Raw genomic sequence first — 25,219 nt, forward strand, 5'->3', positions numbered from 1 at the left:
AAGCCATGTTATAATTAACTGTTGCCATCATGGTGTACAACAGACCTCTTGAACTTATTCCTACTATGCAAATGAAATGTGTTCTCCTTTGACCAAAATAACTTCAAATCCCCTCCATGTGTCTTTACGTTTCAATGGTTTTCCTATAGACAGCACAAAGTTACATCTTGGTTTAAATTTTCCTATATAAGTCTCTGTCTTTTAATTGCCAATTTAGAAAATGTACATTTAAAATGATTATTGATATAATTGGTATAGTATGTGTTATATTTGCTATGATTTTTTTTATCAGGATTAGTTTTTATGTCTTATTAATTATTCATTTGAAATGCTAAAATGCAAAGGGAAAGAGATCATCCAGCTACTGTTTCACTCCTCAAAACTTTACAACAGCTGTGCTTTGGCTAGGCTTAAGGCAGGAGCCAGGAAGTGCATCCAGGTCTCCTCATGAGTGGGACGGGTCCAAACACTTGAGCCATCAGCTGTTGCCTCCCAGAGGGTGCATTACAGCAAGTTGAATCAGGAGTCTTGTGCAGTACATCTGTAGTAATAGAAAAATAGTGAATATCACCCAAATACTTTTCTGTAGCATAGATTTTATTGACAACATTATGGTTTTTTCTGTGCTATATGGCAACTTATTTGAGCAATCATTCTTAAAATAATAAATCACTTCTTGGCAGCAACATTTTTCACAAAATAAGTAGGAAATGAATGTTTCCATTAACATAAGGATCACTACGTGCTTAACCATTGCCAATCAGTGTAATTGTTAGTGCTTTTCAAGGAGGCCTTCCTTGGCCCTTGTCATGTGTAAGGCACTATTCCTGCCCAGGGAAGCTGATGGGTTTTGTTTCTTTAACAAATATATCTGGTATTCTGTATTCCTTTCTATCATGACCTAGCTCCTAGAGTCTAGGAGCAAACCGGACAAGTTCTTTCACACCTCCACTCATCTTCTCTTCCAAGCACCCACTACATGTTTCCAAAGGCAAAGCAAATGAGCACACATCCAGTAAGCCGTTTATTTCTCAGTTCATTTTACATTGTGATGTAGCAGCTTTGGAAGATTTTTAATTAAAATGGGGAAAATGAATATGTGATAATGTAAAATTGTCATGATTATGACATTAGAGCTATCAAACCTGATAGCAAATTTGTCTCCAGGTTTTTTGAGGCTATAACCATGACATACTTGTTACATGATTCAAATTGGAACTTAAGAGTTTTCTAAATTTTTGTGGGATAGGAAGCCTGAAATTCTAAGTATTGGTCTTAAGGATGATATGGTGGAAGTGGTTTAGTACGAACCTGGAAATAAACACTCAATATTTTGCAGAGATAGGAGTTACCTAGTGCTAAAAAAAATTACTGAATAAGATATTTTTGTGAATGAATTGCTAAAATAGTGTGGCTCCTAATAGCATTTTGGAGGCTGAATGGGATTCATGGGCAGGACCAGGGATGTATAGAGAATGGAATCAGATACATGTTCTTTTTAAAAATATTTATTGGTTTATTTTAAAGGCAGGGTTACAAAGAGAAAAAGAAAGAGAGATAGATAGATGATAGATTGATAGATTGATAGATGATATATAGACTGATAAAATGAAAAAAATGAGAATGAGGAGGAGGACGAGAATCATCTGCTAGTTCACTCCCCAAATAGTCACAATGGCCAGGATTGGGCCAGATCAAAGTCAGGAGCCAGGAGTTTCATCTGGGTCACCCACCCAAGGACATGGGCCATCATTCATTGCTTTTGCTGGAACATTAGCAGGGATTTGAATTGCAAGTGGTGCCAGTGGGATTTAAACCGTCATCCATATGAGATGCCAGGATTCTAGGTGGTGGCTTAACCTGTAATGCCATGATGCCAGCTCCAGTGACAAATTCTTAAACAGCCTTACATATAATTCTACCAGCCAGGCTATAGATTTAGGTTGTGTTGCAGACTTTCGAAAGTTACATCTTTAGGCAAATCATTCCATTTTCATTTGTACTTAATGAGATTCATATTAGTTTCAATTAAATTATTCATGAAGTATAATCAAAGCCAAAGGCAGTTTTCTAGGTTTTTCTTACTTGAATATTCTTCCACATAAAAATGAATTATATATTTGAGAAGTAGAAACACACAGAAAGAGTGAAGATAAGAAAGATAGCACCATTTTGGCATAATGAGTTAAGCCACTGCCTGCAGTGCTGATATTGCATATTTAGACCAGTTCAAATTCTGTCTGCTTCACTTCCAATCCAGCTTCCTGTTAATGCACTGTGGGTACCAGCAGAAGGTGCCCCAAGTGTTTGGGCCCCTGCCACACACTTGGGAGTCCTGGATGAAGCTCCTGGCTCTAGGCTTCATCCTGGCCCAGCCTTTATTACTGCGGCCATTTGGAGAGTGAACCAGTAGATAGGAGCCCCCCCACCAAAAAAAAACCTGCTTTTCAAATCAATAAAATAAATCTTAGAAAAGGAAACACAAATGAGAAAGTCACTTAAAAACTGATTCACTCTTCCCAAATATCCACAGTTGCCCAGGCTGACACAAGGTTAAAGCCAAGAGACAGGAATATACTCCTGGATTCCAAAATTGGTAGCAGAAGCCCAGTTACTTGAGCCATCACTAATGCCTCACAACACCTTTATTAATAAAAAGTGAATCAGGAACAAAACCTGGGATCAAACCAGGTAATTTGAAGTAGAATTATTGTGACAAGGAGATATAAAAAGGAAACTTACTGAAAAATAATTCATCACAATTACATAAAAATTGAAAATAAGAATACATGGAAATATATAAAAAGCCATGACAATAATCAGGAAAATTTTCAAGTGAAGTTTCTTGTATCTAGAAATACTCTTTAAAATTTAACAATGGAAGGTGCATTTATTGTTTCATAGAAATCAGGAATATACAAAATATATGTGGGCCTTTAAAGGTAAAATAATCACATAGGATTATGATGTTTCTGATACATGTTTAAATGAAAGTGAACAAGAGAAATTAGAGAACAGTAAGCTCAGGGACCACAGAATTAAAATGTGACAAAGATGCCCTATGATTCACAGACCTAGGAATGGTTGACAGTAGAACAATTATGATGTATAATCTCCTGGAAATAAATTCAAAACAAACCTAAAAATATGGTTATGATTGGCTTTCACTAGGACATTGATGATTTATATAGGTGATAGTAGTAAATCTAAATAATAAAATAAAAAGATATATCTGTTATAAATCATATGCTAATTACTAGAAGTAGTATCCAGAAATAGTATGGGAGCAATAGTAAGGTAGTGGCAGAAAATGGGAATTTGCTGAACAATACTCAGTTACAATTAAATAATAATTAGATGCAAAAAGGCCAAAGAAAACATCAGGCCAATTATCAGGATAATATTAAAGATACACAAATCAAGAACTATAGCCATTAATTTCATAATTCATAAGTTATAGTCCTATGAAAAAGTAAAGAGTACATCATTTTGAAAGAGAGAAAGGTTACATCTGCTTAAGAGAATGTGTACAGGGTTGATACCCTGATGCAGTGGGATAATCTGCTGTTTGCAACGCCTAGATCCGACATCAGAGTACCAATTGGAGTCCTGGGTACACTTCTTTGGATCCAGATAACTTCTGATGTGCCTGGGCAGGGAGCAGGTGATAAAGTTGTCACATACCTGCCACCACTCATGTGAGAGGGCTGGTGGATTTCATGGCTCCTTGTTTGGTCTGACACAGTCATTTGGGGAGTGAAAGATTAGATAGGAAATCCCCTTCTCTCCCTCTCTCTCTGTATCTCTCTCATTCTCCTTCTTTCTCTGTAACTCTTCCTTTCAAATAAATAAATAAATAAACATTTAAAAAATAAAAGAACTCACATCTAGAAAAGTGTATGCACTCCAAAATGGATACTTATATATAGGATACTAAGTTTCTGGATATAGAACATGGGCATTTTCAGAGACAATGGTCAATTTAGTGTTCCATAAAAATCTTTAGCATATAAAAATATATATGAGCTAGGGGCCGGCGCTGTGGTATAGTGGGTAAAGCTGCCACCTGCAGTGCTGGCATCCCATATGGGTGCTGGTTTGAGTCCCAGCTGCTCCACTTCCAATCCAGCTCTCTGCTATGACCTGGGAAAGTAGTAAAAGGTGCTCCAAGTCCTTGGGCCCCTGCACCCACATGGGACAACCTGGAGGAAGCGTCTGGCTCTTGACTTTGGATCGGTGCAGCTCCAGCCATTGTGGCAAATTGGGGAGTGACGTATGGATGGAAGACTCTCTCTCTCTGCAGGCGTGCACCTTCCGGATAGGTTAATGCCGGCGAGACCTTGGAGACACCAGACGCATTTATCGGCTTTTCAGCTTCCACTTTATTTTTTCAGCAGACTAGTGTTACATGTCACATACGCCCGCCATCTTTGCCTCCTCCAACCCTCTTATATATCCCTCCCACCGTCCACCTGCTTATATATGATTCGCGGAAAACATGTTACCAACTCAGCAAGAAACAAAACTTAGTAAGTGTGGGAAACATGCAATAACAGGATGCTTAAAGTCAAAACAGGATCTTGCAATTAGCAACGGGCAGGGTGGAAAAAGCCCAGCACTAAACTTCTTGTGCTTGTACATGTCGGGAGGGGCACAGCTGGCCAGGCTGTCCCGTTCCCCGACATCTTCCCCTTATTTCTTTGCAAAATGGAGTGGTACTGTGCCTGTCTTAGGTGACCAAGAGCATCTATCGGGCTTACCCGTCATTGGCACATGAGCATGAAGTGTGGAGGGAGCGTTCATGCCCTGTGTTAGGTTGCCTTGAAGACCTCCCAGAACTTACCCGTCTTTGACTACCATTCCAGCAGATTCAGCCACACCTGAATCTGTCCATTTTGCATGGGGTACTGGTTATTGAATGTTAGCTGGCTTGTTTAACCACCATTTGCATATTAACAGCCCTTGCAAAATCTGAACAATAATTGATCCTGTTATAAGCACAATAAGAGCCAACCCTATTTTGGTGGCCCATTGTTTAATTGGATTCCAACTACCATTTAACATGCTACCCAAAAGACGGGACTGATTAGCGGCAAATGAAAAGTGGTTGTAGGGGTAGGTGGTAACGCAAACTGCAGTAGATCGAATAACACAGGGTATGCCAACCAGGCCTAATCTTGCAATAAATCCATTCATTAACAGCTGAATAGCAGTATATCATCAAGTGCCTGGGCGGTAGATCTTGTGATGCTATCAAGTGTGGACAGTGTGGAGGTTTGGCTCACGGCCATGCCAATAGCGGCCGCACCAGCTGATAACGCCGCAATTACTGCAACAACGACCGCAGTGACTCCAAAGTCTCTCCTGTGTTGAACAGCCATAGAGAAGTCCTTCTCAGACACCGCAACTGGTATAGGAACCCAAATAGGAATCCGCACAACCACCAGTGTTTCCGCTTCACTTAATTTTCCTTTAACACATGAGGAAATAACTCCTGTAGTGCAAGTATTATTAGCAGCATTACAGCGATACCAAAAGAAGGGAGGCTGAAGGCAAACGGGATGATACATGGGTTTCCTTGGGTGACGAAAAGGCAAATCAAGAAGGTGCAAAGAAATTAACATTAAGGAGCAACAGGGAATCGATCAGAGGTGGACAGGCATCTGGAGAATTGGGGGCGCCTGAGGAATGCAAGAAGGAAGTGGATTGGTAGGAGGGTAAGGAGCAAATGGTCTGTGACACTCCTGGCACCTGAGAGGTAGCGACTCAGATCGAAAGGCTTTAAGTTCCCCTGTAATATTGGCTGTGTAAGAACTACCTGACTCATTCCAGTTGATAACATCTCCCATGGAATAAGTGGCCAAATTAATACATGGTGTAGGAAAGCCGGTATAATTATAACCACAAAGATCTGCACCAAACTTAGGCTTATGGAAGCATAGCGCTCCTGAAAGGTGGATGGATAAGTTAACCTGGCCCTGATGGGAAGAATTGACAAGACTGTTGTAAGGCACTCCGAATCTTTCACCTATGGTAGAGTTACGCAAATACACAACTGGCAGAAGGTTAGAAGAATTAGAAACAGGTAGAGGGAGAGGTAGGGCTCTCAAGAGACCCCAATACTCATCCAGCTTGGCCATCGTCGGTGACAGTGGTGTCATTATTAGTAGGAGTAGGATCACGATCATCTTGCCACTCTATTGTTCTTGTCCGTCTTTGTGGAGTCCAGATTGGATTTTTTTCTTCCTGTGGGAGAAAACAAACAGCGCCTCGTAGCCTTCTTATTAATGGGTATGGGCCTTTCCATTTGTTATCTTGTGGGTCTTTCCACATAATCATTTTTCTAACATGTGGCTGAGCTTCTGTCGGTTCATGGGGTTTATTACTATTGGGGGTCTGTTCCAAGATAACATGACATTCTGCCGGGGTGAGACCATCAGCTTTTTTATTTAAAAAATTTATGGTAAGTAAGGCGAGGTTGAGAATGTCTTTAGGGGAACGGGATAGTGCCCCTATTCCCTCTTTTTGTTTTAATACAAAATTTTTCAGATACAGATTAGTGCGTTGCACAACGGCTTGTCCAGTAGGATTATATGGGATGCCGGTTAAATGAGACATATGAAAAGTTGCTAAAAACTCAGCAAAAGCCTTATAAGTATAAGCAGATCCATTATCAGTTTTTATTATATTAGGAATTCTCCAAGAAGCAAAACATTGTAACATATGTTGCATTACATGGGAGGTGGACTCTTTGGTGGTGGCGGTAGCCATAACTACTCCTGAGTAAGTATCCACCGTAACATGGACACAGGATAGCTTGCCAAAGGCAGGGATATGCGTTACATCCATTTGCCAAATGTGACATGGATAAAGGCCCTGGGGATTAGCTCCAGTGGGCATAGTAACAGGCTGATGAATAACACATTTTTCGCAATTTTGGACAATAGATTTAGCTTTACGAATAGGGATATTAAACCTCATACTTAAGGTCTTACTATTAACATGCCAAAGTTTGTGATATTCTGTTGCCTATTCCATGGCAGTGCAAGCTAAAAGGAAGCGGGAATGTTGATCGGCAAGGGTGTTTCCCGCGGTGAGAGGACCTGGCAGGGAGGTATGTGCTCTAATATGGGTGATAAAAATGGGATCTGATCTCCTAAATAAAGCGTGCTGAACAAGCTCAAAATAAGGAAACACTGTAGAATTTTTGGATATTAACGAAGGGGAGCCTAGCCTCTTAACAGCATTAACAACATATAAGCTATCAGAAATGATATTAAGAGGACCCTCAACCATATTTAATAACTTAGCCACTACAGCTAGCTCTGCATGTTGAGGTGAGGGAGACGCAGTAACTGCATGATGCACCTGACCTTGTAAAATAGCCACCCCGGTACCTCCTTTTGCTCCATCAGTAAAAGCTATGGGTGCTTTGGGAATGGGATTAGAATAAACTCTTTTAAAATAGTGTAAGGGTACCGTGTTGCAAAATCTAATAAAGGAATGATTGGGATAATGGTTATCTACACTTATGTCAAGGGTGATGGTGATGTGGGACCATTGCCAAGTTTCCTTAGCCCACTCCTGAATGACTACAGACTCTAATGGAAGAATGCAGGACTGTGGTCTTCTCCCTGCAATTTCTATGACTCGGTTGATGGCTTGTAAAATTAAATTTCCCATAGCCTCCGCATAGGAGGTAATAGATCTGGGCATATGGTTACGTGGGTATATAAACAACAACGGTCCTTCTTGCCAGAGTAAAGCATAGGGATAATGACTTTGTATGAACACCAAAATACTTAAGGGCATAGTGGGGTCACACCGCTGCATAGCGGTGCTCTTAAGGCGCTGTTCACAATTTTTTAATACTGCTTTTGCCTCCTTTGTAAGTTGGGTGAATTTAGGCATGCATCACCTTCCAGAAGTCGGAACAAAGGGTGCATTTCTTCAGTAGTCATTTTACAATAAGGCCGAATCCAGTTTAAATTTCCGCACAATTTTTGTAAGTCATTTAAGGTTTTAACATGATGAGTGGAGATATTAAAATCAAGAGGCTTTACTGTGGTAGGGGTAATCCGTAGTCCTAAATATTGTACTGCAGGAACTCGTTGAATCTTTTCAGGGGATAAGATAAGATTATAATTGTTTAGGGATTGCTCTAACGCAAAGAAGGCTTTATCTAATTCTTCTTGGTTAAGAGCAGCCAATAGAATATCATCCATGTAGTGTACTATTGTCATTTGTGGAAATAATTTTCTTACAGGTGCAATAGCCTTAGCAACATATATTTGACATAATGTGGGACTATTAGTCATTCCTTGTGGCAATACCATCCATTCAAAATGAGCATTGGGTCCTATATGATTTATAGAGGGAATTGTAAAGGCAAAATGTTGTCTATCTTCCTTGGCTAGGGGGATAGAGAAAAAACAATCCTTTATATCAACTACTATTAGTTTCCATTCTCTAGGTAGCATGGTTAAAACGGGGAGGCCGGGTTGAGTGGCCCCCATAGGTTGCATTTGTTTATTTATATCTCTTAAATCATGAAGTAGGTGATATTTACCTGATTTCTTTTTAATCACAAAGATAGGAGTATTCCAAGGAGAAGTAGATGGCTGAAGATGTCCTGCCCCTAATTGTTCCTCTACTAAGGTTTTTACAACAGCCAATTTTTCTTCTGTAAGGGGCCACTGCGAAATCCACACTGGCTTAGAGGAAAGCCAAGTTATAGTGATTGGCTGCAGTGTGGTGGCCCCTCCTGGAAACCCAGTCCATGCCTGTCCTTTTCTCCTTTTGGACTAATGGACGTTGTAATACCCTGTTCCCTAGCTCCCAGGCTTCCACCTTTATATCCCATTTGTGTCATGATGTTCCACGCAGCCTGTGATCCTTGTTGTTTTCCCTTTTCATTAGTCAAGGTAAGTCTTAGTTCCTGTAGGACATCTCGTCCCCACAGGGTAACTGGCAGCTTACAGATATATGGTTGGAACTGTCCAGAATGGCCTTCATTGTCAGTCCAAGTGAGGATGCTGGCACTCCTAGGTGGAGCATGGGTAGTACCCAACCCTACCAGTGTATTTTCTGACTCTTGTGTTGGCCAGGAGGGAGGCCAGTCATCTGCGGCTATAATACTTACATCAGCCCCAGTATCTAACAAGCCTTGTATTGTTTTTCCCTGAATGACAAGAGGCCAAAGTGGTCTGTTTTCCAATGATAAAGAGAGTGCTGCAAAATTACTTCCTTGTTTAGCTCTCTGATCTCTAATTTTTTCCCAGCATAGTAGTTGTGCTAGGGGTCTGTCATTATCTACAATAGCTGCACCTAAGGTGGCTTGAACGATAACTTTAGGTTTGCATGTGGGGAAAGTTACTATTGCTGGCTGAATTTGGAGTCCGCGCTGAAAATTGGTGGCTCATCCAATCACTAGTCTGAAGCCAGTATTGGGAAGAGAATTTTTAGTAGGGACTACATCAATGATTTGAGGACCCATAGCTGGAGTTAATATTTGAGACTCCATTGGCTGCAATTTGAAACAGCTTACTGTTCCTGATCCCCTTTTTTGATTGCTGGCGCACCCAATTTTGCTTCGGGCCCCGGTGTGCTGGGGCTCCTCTCCCGGTTTTTGACTCTTGGGGAATGGGGTTTCCTGCTCTATCAGTCTTAGAATAACAATCACTGGCCCAATGATTACCTTTCCCACATTTAAGGCATAATCCTGGCTGCCGTTTGTTGGGCTTACGTTGTCTACATTCCTTTTTTACGTGTCCGGGTTGGCCGCAAGCGAAACATTTGCGGTCACTCGCTCTATTGGCCTTAGCCATTGCCATAGCAGCATGAGCCCCAGAGGCAACATCATCCATGACATCTCTGCGAATTTTCATAAAGGTAGGGATGTCCTTATGTTGCCAAGGCCTTAGCGCGGAGCGACATGTCTTATTAGCATTTTCATACGCCAGTCATCTCAGCAAGGGTGCGGCCTCTTCAGGAGACTCAAACAGATTGCCTGCAGCTTCATAAAGGCGGTTAATAAAATCTGCATAAGGCTCGGTTGGTCCTTGTATTATCTTAGTTAGACTGTGTTTAACTTCCCCTTTTTTTGGCACTACCTTCCAGGCCCTCAAGGCTATATCTCTTATTTGTTGTAATACCTCCCGGGGACACCAAGCTTGCACCGCTTCTGCATGGAATGCTCCCTCTCTGTTTAACATGTCCTCATTCCAGGCAGGTTGTCCATCAGCTCAGTTCTGCGCCGCCTGAGTACGAGCTAGTTCCCTACAAGCGGCTGACCATAAGAGATAATCTCCCCCTGAAAGGACTGCCTTGCAGACATTTCTCCAATCTTCAGGGACTAGGCCCTGAGTGCCTAAGGTTCCTAGGATAGCTTTGGTAAAGTTAGCATGTGGCCTGTAGAGAGTCACTGCCTTTTGCAACTCTTTTAATGCTGTAAAGTTGACCGGAGTCCACCCGCGATTTCCTTGGTGGTCTTCGATCACTGGAAAGATCTAATGGGGGTTAAAGAACTCTGCCCAATTTGGTTTCAGGCGCTGTGGTGGGTGGGGAGTTGAATCCCCAGTTTTTATTAAAAAAAGTGGCTTCATCATCATTACGAGCACTTTCGTTTTCAAGTATTTGCCTTCTAGTCTGTTTCTCTGGCCCAGACTCTAAAACTATGGGCCTCATCTCGCTTGAAGCATTGCTGGCAAAACAGCAACAGCGCATAGGATGAGGGGGTGGTTCGTAAGGAGGAGCAGAGGGCATTAAGGGCAACTCCGGGTAAAGTGGAGGCAATTCCAGCGTCTGCGGATGTTTCGCTTTTGGTCGGGCTCCTCCGCTTGCTTCCATCCTTTGTTCCTCTATATTGTCTCCTTTTTCGCTACTATCACATGAGTCTTCGCTGAGCTCCTCCAGTAGTTCAGAGCCTTCATCTAAGAGTTCCCCAACCTGGTCATCCTCCGACCATAAAGTAGTATCTATCAGATACCACAAGCGGATCACTCCCTCCTCGACTCCAGCGTTTCGCAATTCACGTCCCACCCATCTCCACCGAACCTGTGATAAATCTCCTTCTTCAACAAACCAAGGACAAATTTTATATAGTATCCTAGTAAAATTGCACACAGCTACACTCTTTGCAGGTGTCCCCGTTGCCTTTAAAAGGCGGCTAATCAATAGGTGCATTTTCGTGGTGGACTGTGTTCCCCATTGTACCGCGGTATTCCTAGGCTTTTTCCCCTAGACTCCTGTCTATAGACTTTTTTCTTACCTTCTTTCCGCATTGCAGCGATCCGAGTCACGGCACCAGTTGCAGGCGTGCACCTTCCGGATAAGTTAACGCTGGCGAGACCTTGGAGACACCAGACGCGTTTATCGGCTTTTCAGCTTCCACTTTATTTTTTCAGCAGACTCGCGTTACATGTCACATACGCCCACCGTCTTTGCCTCCTCCAACCCTGTTATATATTCCACCGTCCACCTGCTTATATATGATTCGCGGAAAACATGTTACCAACTCAGCAAGAAACAAAACTTAGTAAGTATGGGAAACATGCAATAACAGGATGCTTAAAGTCAAAACAGGATCTTGCAATTAGCAACGGGCAGGGTGGAAAAAGCCCAGCACTAAACTTCTTGTGCTTGTACATGTCGGGAGGGGCACAGCTGGCCAGGCTGTCCTGTTCCCTGACATCTCTCTCTCTCTCTCTCTCTCTCTCTCTCTCTCTCTCTCTGCTTCTCCTCTCTGTGTAACTCTGACTTTCAAATAAATAAATAAATCTTTAAAAAGTATATGAGCTTCATAGGATTAATCACTATACTGGAAATAAAGACCTCTGATTACTGGGCTTGTGAGAGATGTTAGTGCAAACCAGAGCATTTTCAGTGAGCTCATTATCCCCCATAGAAAAAGCCAGCCAAATTGTTTGCATATTAAGTGCTAGGATTGGCACAAATTGTGAGACTCATGGTGTACACAGGTGATACTAAATAGGACAAGACAAACTAAAAATGAAAATGATTTACATCTTCATATATAATATATATTGTAATCACTGTCAGTAGAATTGAGTATTTTGGTAGGAACAATAATAGAATAACAAAGTGGTATTAAAACATTAGACAAGAAATGCTCAATTAAAATTACAGATATGAAAGAATATTGCAAGATTCCAAGATTTAAAATCAGAAAACATCATTCCTCAGGTTAAAGGAAAACCTTAAAGCAAAGACAATAATATCTGGAATGATACTGTGGAATATTTAAGAATCAAAGTTAAATTGAATCTCATCATAATGCACAAACAGTAAAAGAAAATCAACTTGAATGGGTGAAAGAATATACAAGTCATAGTCAAGAAAAACCACCCATGAATATGACCAGGAAAATTTGGGCATTTTCACTGAGCTAATAAACTCTCAATAGTAGCAATAAACAATCCTACTACTTGCTTGCATTAGCATACTGATTATACACACTAGTGGCAGCAATAAAAATAGAAAATAAACAGTGATGCTTATATAACTGTATAAATAGTGATTACTTTGTGTAGAGTTTAGTGGCTTGGTAGGAGTAACTACAAAGTTCCAAGAAAATATATGGCAATTTAGTGAACATAGTTTTTTTAAGATATGTTTAGAAGACACTATATATTATAGTAACTTAAATCAACAAAAGACAATGCCACTTTACAGAAGAATTTCAAGGAAAAGATTCCCTCATGTAGAATAATACTCTGAAAAATTTAATCACCAGTGATAAATTTTCAGTTCCCTAAAAACCCACAAAATTGAAAAAAGAATGTGATTCAGGTAGCATCATGTAGTACATCAGTACTAGACTACTCAAAGATACTGTGTACATGAGGGATGCCAAGAGAACTTTAAAAATTTTCAGGGATTGATAATCTTACAATATAAAAAGATCAGGGTATCTATGGACTCATAATATTGAGACCAGGGCCAGCACCGTGGCTCAATAGGCTAATCCTCCACCTGCGGCACCAGCACACCAGGTTCTAGTCCTGGTCGGGGTGCCGGATTCTGTTCCAGTTGCTCTTCTTCCAGTCCAGCTCTCTATTGTGGCCAGGAGTGCAGTGGAGGATGGCCCAGGTCCTTGGGCCCTGCACCTGGACGGGAGAACAGGAGGAAGCACGTGGCTCCTGGCTTTGGATCAGTGCAGTGCGCCAGCCACAGTGTGCCAGCCGCAGCAGCCATTGGGGGGTGAACCAATGGAAAAGGAAGACCTTTCTCTCTCTCACTGTCCACTCTGCCTGTCAAAAAAAAAATTGAGACCAATATACAATAACAAAATTCTATGTACTAGGCTGGTGCAGTGGCTCACTAGGCTAATCCTTCACCTGTGCACCAGTACTCCAGGTTCTAGTCCCAGTTGGGGTGCCGGTTATGTCCCAGTTTCTGTCCCAGTTGCTCCTCTTCCAGTCCAGCTCTCTGCTGTGGCCTGGGAAGGCAGTGGAGGATGGGTCCAGTCATTGGGCCCTGCACCAGCATGGGAGACCAGGAAGAAGTGCCTGGCTCCTGGCTTTGGATCAGCACAGTGTGGTGGCCATTTAGGGGGTGAACCAATGGAAGGAAGACCTTTCACTCTTTCTCTCTCACTGTCTAACTCTGCCTGTCAAAAAAAAAAAAAAATAAAAGAAAAGAAATTTTATGTACTTGAATGCACTGAAAGCTCTGAGTGACTATTTTGGTAGGACCAATGAGTGCCAAGAAAATATGAGCAAATATAATGATTAATTATCCATTATTGCTCCATGTAAAATTATATAAAATTTTAGGAACTGAAATCCAGAAATATCATCTTTCCTGAGTGATCTTAAAGGAACAACACCAACATCTAGAACTATACTATTGAAAATTTCAAAATCAATGGGAAACATAGTCCCATAAAAATCCATAAATGGTAAAATGTGTCCTTATAAGAATAAGAGCACCCTGGTCTAAGATGGCTGAGAACTTTTTAAGAGTAAAATGGCTCAGATTTCTTACATTATTTTGAGTGAATTAACAACAAAATGAAAAAGTAAATGTCACAGAGCTAGCACTATGTAAAAGTTTATATAATTTTACAAATTTTATAGAAAATTATATAAAATTTTATACTATATGACATAGGTAATGTTCATAAATTGAAATGCAAAGTAAAGATTAAAAATATTTCTCATATTAGGGTATAAATGTGAGTAATGTGATGAAAGCTATTTTGTAGGAGCAATAATAAAGTGATATGCATATATAATGGAATGTGTTGGAAAACACTGCACTAAATTACCTTTGAAATGGAAAATAAGGAAAAACTAAACAGAAATAAAGCAAAGATCTTGGCAATTACCAGTAAAACAATGAAGGAGAGATATTTGTTTCTACAGTTACACTTTGGAAATTCAAAATGAAAATGTAATTTATAGCCTTCTAGAATTCCAGAAAAACTAACCTAACATAATCCTCAGAAATTGAGAATGATTGAAAAGATCAAGGTGGCTGCAAGAATTTGGGGACATGAAATAGTTACAATTTACATAATTTCTATCAAGTTGTCACAAAATGTCACCCAAAAAAAGCCTAAACTTTAATACTATTGTCTTATAATAGTCTGCTGGTGCTATAAACAGGTCACACTAACAATAACTGAACAATGAATATTTTAAATATAAATATCATTTGGTAATTGTAACAAATTGAGCAAGAATATAGGATAAATAGCAGGGTGATTGCAGAAATAAAGAAATTTGGTGAACAATATTCCCGTAAATAATCTTAATTTTTTTTCTGAATCAAGAAAAGTAAAGAAAGCAAAGTTGAAAAGCAAAGAATTTTCATAAAATTTATTAAGGTACATTGAAATTGTTAGCCATTTTGAGCTATGGGTCTGTTAGGATTAGCTTACATTGTGAAATATGTGCAGAGAATAGCTGTTCCCACGGATGATTCCTGGCTGCAGGCAGAGAGCCCAACTAGGTGTTCAAATCCTATAGACCTGACAATTATAGCATTTAGAGCAGGTTGGTGAAAGCACAAGGAAAAAGAAATCCAAGATGGTCATGGTTTCTCAGTGCTAGTGTTGGCATAACTAGGTTAATAATGATAGATATGAGTGGCCATAACAAATTCAAAGATATAAAAATAAGAATCTATGCACATGCTACATAATGCATTGTGCTGTGATGATTTTGAGCAAAAATGCATCCTCTGTCAGAAGCAGTAACAGATTCATAAATATTGATGAGGACATTTATGAAAAGCAGTCCTGAAATAGACATTTGGAAATTTGATGATTGTTTACAGACATTGTCTCTTCCATTGAGGAACAGTTTTTTTTTTCTTTTTTTTCTTTCCTTTTCTTTTTTTCTTCATACTATTTGTTGAAATCTTTTATCGAGGGTAGGGATCTTTAAGTAAACTGAAAATAGATTTTTGTAAAAATTAACAGTGGAATGCGAGAGGGATGAGAAGTAAGATTGGAGTGTGGCAGGCAATGCCATGGCCGAGAAAGAACTTCTAAGATCAATCCCATTCACAATAGCTACAAAAACAAATACCTTGGAACCAACTTAAGGACGTCAAAGATCTCTACAATGAGAATTACATTTTTTTTGACATGCAGAGTTAGAGAGAGAGAAAGGTCTTCCTTCCATTGGTTCACCCCCCAAATGGCCGCTACAGCCAGTGTGCTGCACTGATCCAAAGTCAGGAGCCAGGTGCTTCCTCCTGGTCTGCCATGTGGGGTGCATGACCCAAGGACATGGGCCATCCTACACTGCCTTTTCGGGCTACAGTAGAGAGCTGGACTGGAAGAGGAGCAACCAGGACAGAACCGGCACCCCAAAAAGCACTAGAACCTGGAGTGCTGGCACCGCAGGTGGAGGATTAGCTTAGTGAGTCACAGCGCCACCCAAGAATTACAAAATCTTAAAGGAAGTAATAGAAGTGGATACGAAAAGATGGAAAAATCTTCCATGCTCATGGATTGGAAGAAACAATATCATCAAAATGTCCATTCTCCCAAAAGCAGTTTATAGATTCAATGCAACATCAATCAAATTACCAAAGACATTCTTCTCAGATCTGGAAAAAATGATGCTGAAATTCATATGGAGACACAGTAGACCTCAAATATCAAATAGCTAAAGCAATCTGGTACAACAAAAACAAAGCCAAAGGCATCATGATACCAGATTTCAGGACATACTGCGGGGCACTTATAATCAAAAGAGCATAGTACTGGTACAGAAAAAGATGGATAGAACAATGGAAAAGAAAAGAAACACAAGAAATCAATCCAAACATCTACAGCCAACTTATATTTGATCAAGGATCTAAAACCAATTCCTGGAGTAAGAACAGTCTGTTCAACAAATCGTGCTGGAAAATCTGGATTTCCATATGCAGAAGCATGAACCAAGACCCCTACCTTACACCTCACACTAAAATCCCCTCAACATGGATTAAAGATCTAAATCTATGACCCGACAGCATCAAATTATTAGAGAATATTGGAGAAACCCTACAAGATATAGGCACAAAGACTTCTTGGAAAAGATCCTGGAGGCACAGGCAGTAAAAGCCAAAATTAACAATTGGGATTACATCAAATTGAGAAGTTTTTGTACTGCAAAATAAACAAGAAAGTAAAGAGGCAACCAACAGAATGGGAAAAAATATTTGCAAACTATGCAACAGATAAAGGTTTAATAACCAGAATCTACAAAGAGATCAAGAAACTCCACAAAAACAAAACAAACAACCCACTTAAGAGATGGGTAAAGGACCTCAACAGACATTTTTCAGAAGAGGAAATCCAAATGGCCAACAGAAACATGAATAAATGTTCAGGATCACTAGCAATCAGGGAAATGCAAATGAAATCAACAACAAGGTTTCACCTTACCCTGGTTAGAATGGCTTACAAACAGAAATTTACCAACAACAGATGCTGGCGAGGATGTGGGGAAAAAAGGACACTAACCCACTGTTGGTGGGAATACAAACTGGTCAAGCCACTATGGAAATCAGTTTGGAGATTGCTCAGAAATCTGAATATAACCGTACCATACAACCCAGACATCTCATTCCTTGGAATTTACCCAAAGGAATTAAATTGGCAAATGAAAGAGCTGTCTCCACCTCAATGTTTATTGCAGCTCAATTCACAATAGCTAAGACCTGGAATCAATCTAAATGCCCATCGACAGAAGACTGGATAAAGAAATTGTGGGATATGTACTCTACAGAATACCATACAGCATTAAAAAAATGAAGTCCGGTCATTTGCAACAAAATGGAGCAATCTGGAACACATCATGCTGAGTGAAATAAGCCAGTCCCAAAGGGACAAATATCACATGTTCTCCCTGATTGGTGAAAACTAACTGAGCATCTAAAAGGAAACCTGTTGAAAGGGACACTATGAGAAACAGTGACTTGATCAGCCCTTGTCCTGACTTTGGAGGAACAACTTACTGCTTTATTCCTTGTAGTATTTTTTTCCTACTTAATACTATTGGTTGAACTCTTTAATTAACACACAATTATTCTTATGTGTTTAAATATAACTGAAAAGTGGGAATAAGAATGGGAATAAGAGAGGGAGGAGATGTACAGTTAGGCTCATGCTCACTCGGACTTACCCTTAATGGTAGAGTTAAAAACGTTCCAAAGTATTCCAATCCCATCAAGGTGGCATGTTCCAATGCCAGCTCACTAGTCAAAGTGATCAGTTTCAGTTCATAATTAATCGTAATGATAGGATTAAGTGTCAAAGGGATCACATAAACAAAACTAGTGTCTACTAATACTAACTGGTAGAATTAAAAAGGAGAGAACAATCCAGCATGGGAAGCAAGATACTCAACAGACTCATAGACTGGCAGATGTCATAAACAACGTTCTGGCTTCAGAATCAGCCCTTAAGGCATTTGGATCCAGCTAAAAAAGCCCATGAGAGTATTTCAGGCATGAGAAGCCAAGACACTGTGGCAAAGAAAAAAAAAAAAACCTAAATGAAAGATCTCTCTGAGTGAGATCCCAGTGGAAAGAACTGGTACCTTTCTCTGAAGGGAGGAGAGAACTTCCACTTTTGACTATGGCCTTGTCTAAATAAGATAGGAGTTGGCAAACTCAAGAAGCTTCCTTCCATAGCCTTGGCAGCTCACGACAAGAGCCTCAGGTGATTACTGACGTCATAAATAAGAGTGTCAATTGTTAAGTCAACAATGGGAGTCACTGTGAACTTACTCACTATGTAGGATCTCTGTCCTTAATGTGTTGAGCTGTGTGAATTAACAGTATAACTAGTACTCAAACAGTACTTTATACTTTGTGTTTCTGTGTGGTTGCAAAGTGTTGAAATCTTTGCTTAGTATATAGTAAATTGATCTTCTGTATATAAAGATAATTGAAAATGAATCTTGATGTGAATGGGATGGGAGAGGGATCAGGAGATGGGAGGGATGTGGGTGGGAGGGAGGTTATGGGGGGAAAAAGCTGCTATAATCCAAAAGTTGTACTTTGGAAATTTATATTTATTAAATAAAAGTTGAAAAAAAAAAGAATCAGAGTGTGGGCGGAGGGAGGGTAAAGGGAGAAATATCATTAAGCTCCTAAATATGTATATATGAAATACATGAAGCTTGTATAACTTAAATAAAATATTAAGAAGTCACTTTGAGAATACATGTGAATTGCAAGAAATTAAATCTAGAAAAGTGAATGCTTTGTAACTGAATAATCACAAAGGAAGAATACCAACCTAAAGGATAGATAATTCCATAGTCAATGGCTAAGATGGAATCCAATAAATATAAAAAACTGTAAAAAATGTATATATGGTCTGAAAGGGTGAAAGGTGTCACTATCCCTATGGTTTGGGAAATGATACTTGAAAGTAACTAGGAAAACTGGCATATTGTGAATGACTTGAAGGTCTCACAGTGTAAACAAGGAAGATAGCAACAGGTTTCTAATGTTACCTCTGGGATGAACTTTATAATTAATGCTATCCATAAGACAGAGTAATAGATTCAAAGGCAAAACAAAAATTAATAAGAAATGTAGACATTAAGAGATTTCTTGAATTTTGATTGTGAGCAGAAATGAACATTTGAGATGAACTTAATAAAATATCAAGCAAGAGGACTTTTGTGAAAAAATTAAGTTTATTTAAAAGACGTTGTAAAGATAATGTTTGAAAATAAGAAAGGATCATGTCATGTGACAGAACAATCCTATAAGAAAGCTACAAATGAAGAATGGCTTGGTGCTTGCTCTATGGCATAGTGAATAAAGCTGGTGCCTACATTGCTGGCATCCCATATGTGCACAAGCTCAAGTTCTGACTTCTTTTCTGATCCAGCTCTTAGTAAGGTCTGGGAAAGCTGTAGAATATGGCCCACATTCTTGGGCCCCTGCACCCATGTGGGAGACCTGGAAGAACACCCTGACTCCTGGTTCCTGGCTTTGGATTGGCCCAGCTCCAGCCATTGTGGCCATTTATGGAGTGAACCAGAGGATGGATGACCCCTGCCTCTTCCTCTGCCTCACTGTAAGTCTGAATTTCAAATAATTAATAAATAAATCTTAAAAATGTTCCCTCGAATATTTTGAAAAATCAAATAATTTGTGGGTTCATAAAACTCCAGAAAGGATAACACTAAGTACCACTAGCAAAGGAGAAGAATGTCAATGGATATGAGTGATTGAGATTAATTGCAATAAATTTAGTGGCTAGAATGACAACCAGAGTTTAGATGCATTTGATGAATTTTCAATAAAGTCAACAAAGATGGCCACCACCCGCCATAATAGTATTGACATTAGCTAGATTATTGATGATCAAAGGCAAAAGTAATAAATTCAGGGTCAAAGAGAAAAATAGAAAAGGGATACACATCCTATCATTTACATTGAATTTTCATTTTTGTAGGTAGAAATAAGTAATTTGGTTTGAACACAACTGGAGTGAAACATATTTATAATATCATTGGAAAAGATATCTCTGACAATTAACTCACATTAAAATAAGGCAAAGTTTCATGCACTAAGTCCAAAAAATATGGAAGAATAAGCATAAAGGTGAGATCCCATTATCTCAATCTCAGTTACATCAGATTTAAATTCAATATTGAAATCCAGCTACTCATGATTTTAATTAAAGAAATTATTAAAAAAAAAGAAAATATGATTTGAAGGGCTGAAAGGAGTCCATAGCCTCAAAAAGGTTTTGAGAAAAAATGTATAGATACAATTTAATAGAGTATATTATGGAACTTGAAGTGAATTGATGCACTCACAATGAAAAAGCTAGCAGATATACACGTTTTCATGGATATAAAGCCTTGCAGTGAGGCATTAATGACAAAAACAGATAAAACTAATAAAATTGAAGACAAAAAAGATAAGTGGTAGTGGCATGACAAGAAAAATGGTTTTGTGATTCATGTGAGTGGAGCAGTTATTTAGTAGTAGCTGTTAGGAAACTGGCACAGTTTTATCTATGGTGCGATCTACACTCTGATTTACATCCTATGCCGCAGTTCCCGCCACCATTGCTGAAAGGCAGGTAGCCACACGGCCCAACCACTGGTGTCAAGCTCCACCCCATCCTAAAGGGATTAGATATTCCTACTTCCCTTCCCACCCTCTGGCAAAGTTTTAAAAGGGCCTATTCCTGAACACGTGGCTCTCTAGGCTCTGGTCATCTGCTCTCCTCTCCCCCTCTCGTCTCTCTTCTCTCCTCACTAGCTCCTCTCCTCTCTGTTTCTCTCTTATACTTTCATTTTCTCTCTTTCTCTTCTTCACCCCTTCCCTCCAGCCTGCTGGGTTTCCCCAATAAACCCTTTCCCTTACTCCGGTATTTGGTGTGTTTTGTGATGGCCTAACAGAAATACATAACAGTAGGAATAATAGCATGATAAACATGAATAAAGAAATTAGGTGAACAAAAAATAGGGTCTGGCCTTGTGGTATAGCAGGTAAAGCTGCTGTCTGAAAAGTCAGCATCCCATATGGAAACTAATTCAAGTCCCAGCTGTTCCACTTCCAATCCAGCTCTGTGCTAATGCACCTGGGAAAGCAGTAGAGGATGCCCCAAGGGAATGGGCTGCTCCTACCCACATAGGAGACCTGGTTTAAGCTCCTCACTTCTGCACAATTTTGGCCATTTTGGCCATTTGAGGAGTGAACCAGCAGATGGGAGATTTCTCTGTGTCTTCTCTCTCTAGCTTTGTTTTTCAAACAAATCAATAAATCTTTTTAAAAAAACAGACTGTAAAGAAAATTTCTAGGTGTGGTGCTGGGGCTAAGGCATAGTGGGCTAAGCCTCCACCCACAGCAGGTACCAGGTAAGGTCCAGACTGCTTCTCTTCCAATCCATATCCTTGCTTATGGCCTGGGAGAGAATAAGATGGCCTGAATCTTTGGGCCCCTGCACCCATGTGGGAGACCTGGAACGAGCTCCTGGCTCCTGTCTTCAGAATAGCTCAACTCTGGCCTTTGCAGCCATCTGGGGAGTGAACCAGCAAAAGGAAGACTGTTCTCTCTGTCTCTCCCTCTCTCTGCAACTCTACCAAATAAATAAATAAAACTTTAGGAAAAGAAAATTTCTGGAAATTAAATGAAGGAAATATGTCATGGAATACTTACATGGAATATATTGTCATGAATATAAAATATTAATTATCAGTGCCATAAGATCCAGAGAAGAATATCCTGCAAAGGAGAAAGATCATTATCCCTGGATGATTCTGGGATGTAGTAAACATGAAAGTTTCTAGGACCAATTGCAGAATTTAGATAAGAGTTGATGACCTAATAATGAAAATTAAAATCCAGGTAGCCACAACCTCCTTGGGTTTGAATTGGAGTCAAGGAATTTACTCATGATACACATGGGTCATTGTAATAAATTAAAAGAAAAAATGAAAAATAAAATAGGTATATGTTATTATATATTGTTCAGTGATAATTCTGAGTAGAAATGAATAATTAGGTAGGGCAGTAATAGATATACAAGCAGACATAATAAGCATTTATAAAAGGTAATTCCCAAATTGCTCTTACTGATTTAAGAGTATGCATATCTGTTTTGAGTCTCATGTATGGACAATATATTGGAATTCAACTAGAAATATAAATTCTGAGACTATAAAATGTACTGCAATGTACAAGATTTTAAAATATGTACAATTATGGGTAAATAGTGGTTAGACTACACATTCATGAATATAGGGCATTTATGTTTTATTCACAGTATGAGACACACAATAGGTGCTCAATTACTGGGCTCATTTTTGTGAAACTAAGGCATTATATAATGTGGAGTTTTTTTCTTTGTAAATTCATTTTAAAAATTAAAATATATACTGTTTTTCGTCTACTAGGAAGACAAAAATAAAAAATATTTGATGGCACATAGGGGGCAAATCTGTGCTCTCATGAACATTGCCAGAGAGAGGACCACCAAAGACAGCTGAGCAGCTTGTGCACTGAAAGCCACCATGCCTGGGGTGTGATGGAAGTGGGGAACAGGGCATATGCAGCCAGGGGACAGCTTATGCAAGCTGAGTAAATCCTGGAAAGGATGTCTTCTGGTAACTTTCAGCCTAGGAGGGCAGGAAAGCTCTTTGCTGCCTTGCTGTTATGGTAGAGGTTTTATATAAGAGTGTGAAGTAGGGCAAGTTATTTCAGAGCAATTTGGAAAAAAATCTAGCAAACTTCAACATCACTCAGAAAAATATTTTACATGTATTCTTACATTTGTAAGTGGAAAGATATGGGCATAAACATTCCTGAGGATAGAAATAGTCTGTAGGATTATAGAGTGATTGCTGATTGGAGAGTATGTACATAATTATTATATTCTGTAAAATTATAGACATAGCAGGGACTACTGTGGAGTGAATCCATAAATGCAAACACATATTCTTTAAAAGATGTTGAGTTAAACAAGGTATAGAAGAAACTTTTCTAATGATTGCATTTCTTAATCAAAAATCTTAAAAATATGACATTGAATTTTAACTTTAGTACTGACAACATTGTATATGTACACATGTACTTGAATATAGATTACTCAGATAACTAAATCTAATTCTATAGGACATTTAGAACATCTCGCACATATCACCACTAAATTTCATTTTAAATGCAAAGAATTGTGTTTTTTTTTTTTGAAGAAAGTAGAAGCATATTACTAATAGAGGTGATTAAATTACTTTTTTTTTAAAGATTGATTTTATTTATTTGAAAGTGAGAGTTACAGAGAGGCAGAGACAGAGAGAAAGATCTTCTATCCACTGGTTCACTCCCCAGATGGCTGCAATGTCCAGAGCTGCGCCAATCCAAAGCCAGGAGCTAGGAGCTTCTTCCAGGTCTCCCATGTGGGTGCAGGGGCCCAAGGACTCGGGCCATCTACTGGTATCCCAGGCCATAGCAGAGAGCTGGATCGGAAGAGGAGCAGCCAGGACTAGAACCGACACCCATATGGGATGCTGGTGCTTCAGACCAGGGTGTTAACCCACTGCACCACAGCGCAAGCACCAAATTACATTTTTCTAAGTTAAATTTTCTTAAGCTTCTCTTTTCTGTCTTGTATTACCTTGAAGTACTTCTCCACACTTCTCACAAAGGCAATAAACAACTTATATCATTGTAAAAATTAAAAGAAAGGGTAAGAAAGGAAGGAGGAGGGAGAATGGAAGTGAGACTAGAGTGGGAAATTCACTATGCTCCTAATTCTCTCTATATGAAATTTGCTCACCTTATATAAATAAAAACTTAATAATAAAATTTTTAAAAGATTTTCACCAATTCCATCTAATTACCTTTCAGTAGCTGCCTGGGCCAGGTTATTTAACATCAATCATAATTTGAGGGGAAAATGTAATTGCTTTTGAAACAGTCTCCATGCCAGGAAGGGAATCCTCAATTTTGAGAAATTAAAAGCAAGGTTATTTTATTGGATAGAAGCAATAATCGGTCCTCTTATTGCTCTCCCTCTGCGAACACATAATTTTAATTTTTCCTCAAATGTAAGCCAAGAGTTAAGTGGAACAGTGTTTTTGCATCCAGGAAGGTGTAGTAATTAGAAAGGACATAGGCATGAAAGGGCAAGCACTGAGTAGCACGTCTATATTCAACATTTTATATATGTATATGTGTGTGTTATATATCCAGCTGATCACTGGGTAAGCATTATGCCTTTTCTTGTTTCAATGTTTAGCCACAAAAACTCAAAATCCATCACATTTAGGGTTTCCTTTCAGTTGCTTTCACATCCACCTAGGTTTAACATTGTTCAACACATCCAAGTCCATAACTGGCTAAGTTTTTTTTTTTTTAATTTAAATGTGTACACAGAATTAGTGCAACTAGGGGAATAAAATTATTTGTTATACATTGTCTACATGATTTTTATAGGTAATGTACATTTCTTAGGGGGAGGCATGGACTTTATTTTTGTTGCAATGCACACTTAACTTGCATCATGTGAAGCAACTAGTGTTCTTTCTTGGATTACAGCTATTGCTTCACATGATGCAAGTTAAGTGTGCCAGTTATGGACTGTGGAAGTGGCTGTTAGGGTTGTTTATAAATGCTGTCAAGCAGAAAATCAGCGAACATCTTCTCCCAGGGTTATTAGGTCAAAAGTTACCTTAGTGGTTAGCCCAGAGTTAGTGGAAATGTGAATTATGTTTACAAAACATGCCTACTTAAAGGGTTTTGCTGCTGCAAAGATGAGCTTGAGATTATATTTAGAAGGTTTAGAGGAATTCATGATTATTCTTGATATATTTCATTTAAAAAACACTTTTGATTGCAACAAGCATGTTAACAGCCACTTCCACAGTTTCATTTGCAAAACTGCATCTACGTCATTATATATATATATATATATAAAGCTCATTCATTCTGCAAAAGGTAGATTCAATCTCTGTATTATTTACACCTAATGCTTTCACTCAGACCTTCAAACAGAGATTTAAAAGAAAGATCCCAGGAGCTAAAAGTTCACATCCACGTGGGGCCGCTTCCTGAGATCCCAGCCTTCATGGCCAGGTCCCTTCCATTGTATTCATTCCTTCTCTGGGGCTTCCTCCCAAGCTAAAAGGCAGGCGACCCGGCCCCTCCAGGGACCAGGCGTAGCTCGCTCAGGGCCCATTGGCAACCCTGAATCCCTGGGCTAATGGGATTTGGCTGCTGCCTT

The 25,219-nt window shown here is 39.3% G+C and overlaps 1 long non-coding RNA gene across 2 annotated transcripts in view; it reads left to right on the top strand.

The window, feature by feature from the left end:
• LOC149124969 (uncharacterized) overlaps positions 1-25,219 on the top strand; it is a 79,535-nt gene that overhangs the window by 13,218 nt on the left and 41,098 nt on the right. The window contains exon 2 of one of the 2 annotated variants that reach the window (XR_016211821.1): positions 19,370-19,558. The exons of the other annotated variant lie outside the window; for it this stretch is intronic. This is a non-coding gene — a long non-coding RNA (uncharacterized LOC149124969). The remainder of the gene's footprint in view (positions 1-19,369; positions 19,559-25,219) is intronic. 2 annotated transcript variants of the gene reach the window in all.

This window comes from Oryctolagus cuniculus, chromosome 8, assembly GCF_051225735.1.
Source record: "Oryctolagus cuniculus isolate XC-2025 breed Fujian yellow rabbit chromosome 8, ASM5122573v1, whole genome shotgun sequence".
Lineage (NCBI taxonomy): Eukaryota > Metazoa > Chordata > Mammalia > Lagomorpha > Leporidae > Oryctolagus > Oryctolagus cuniculus.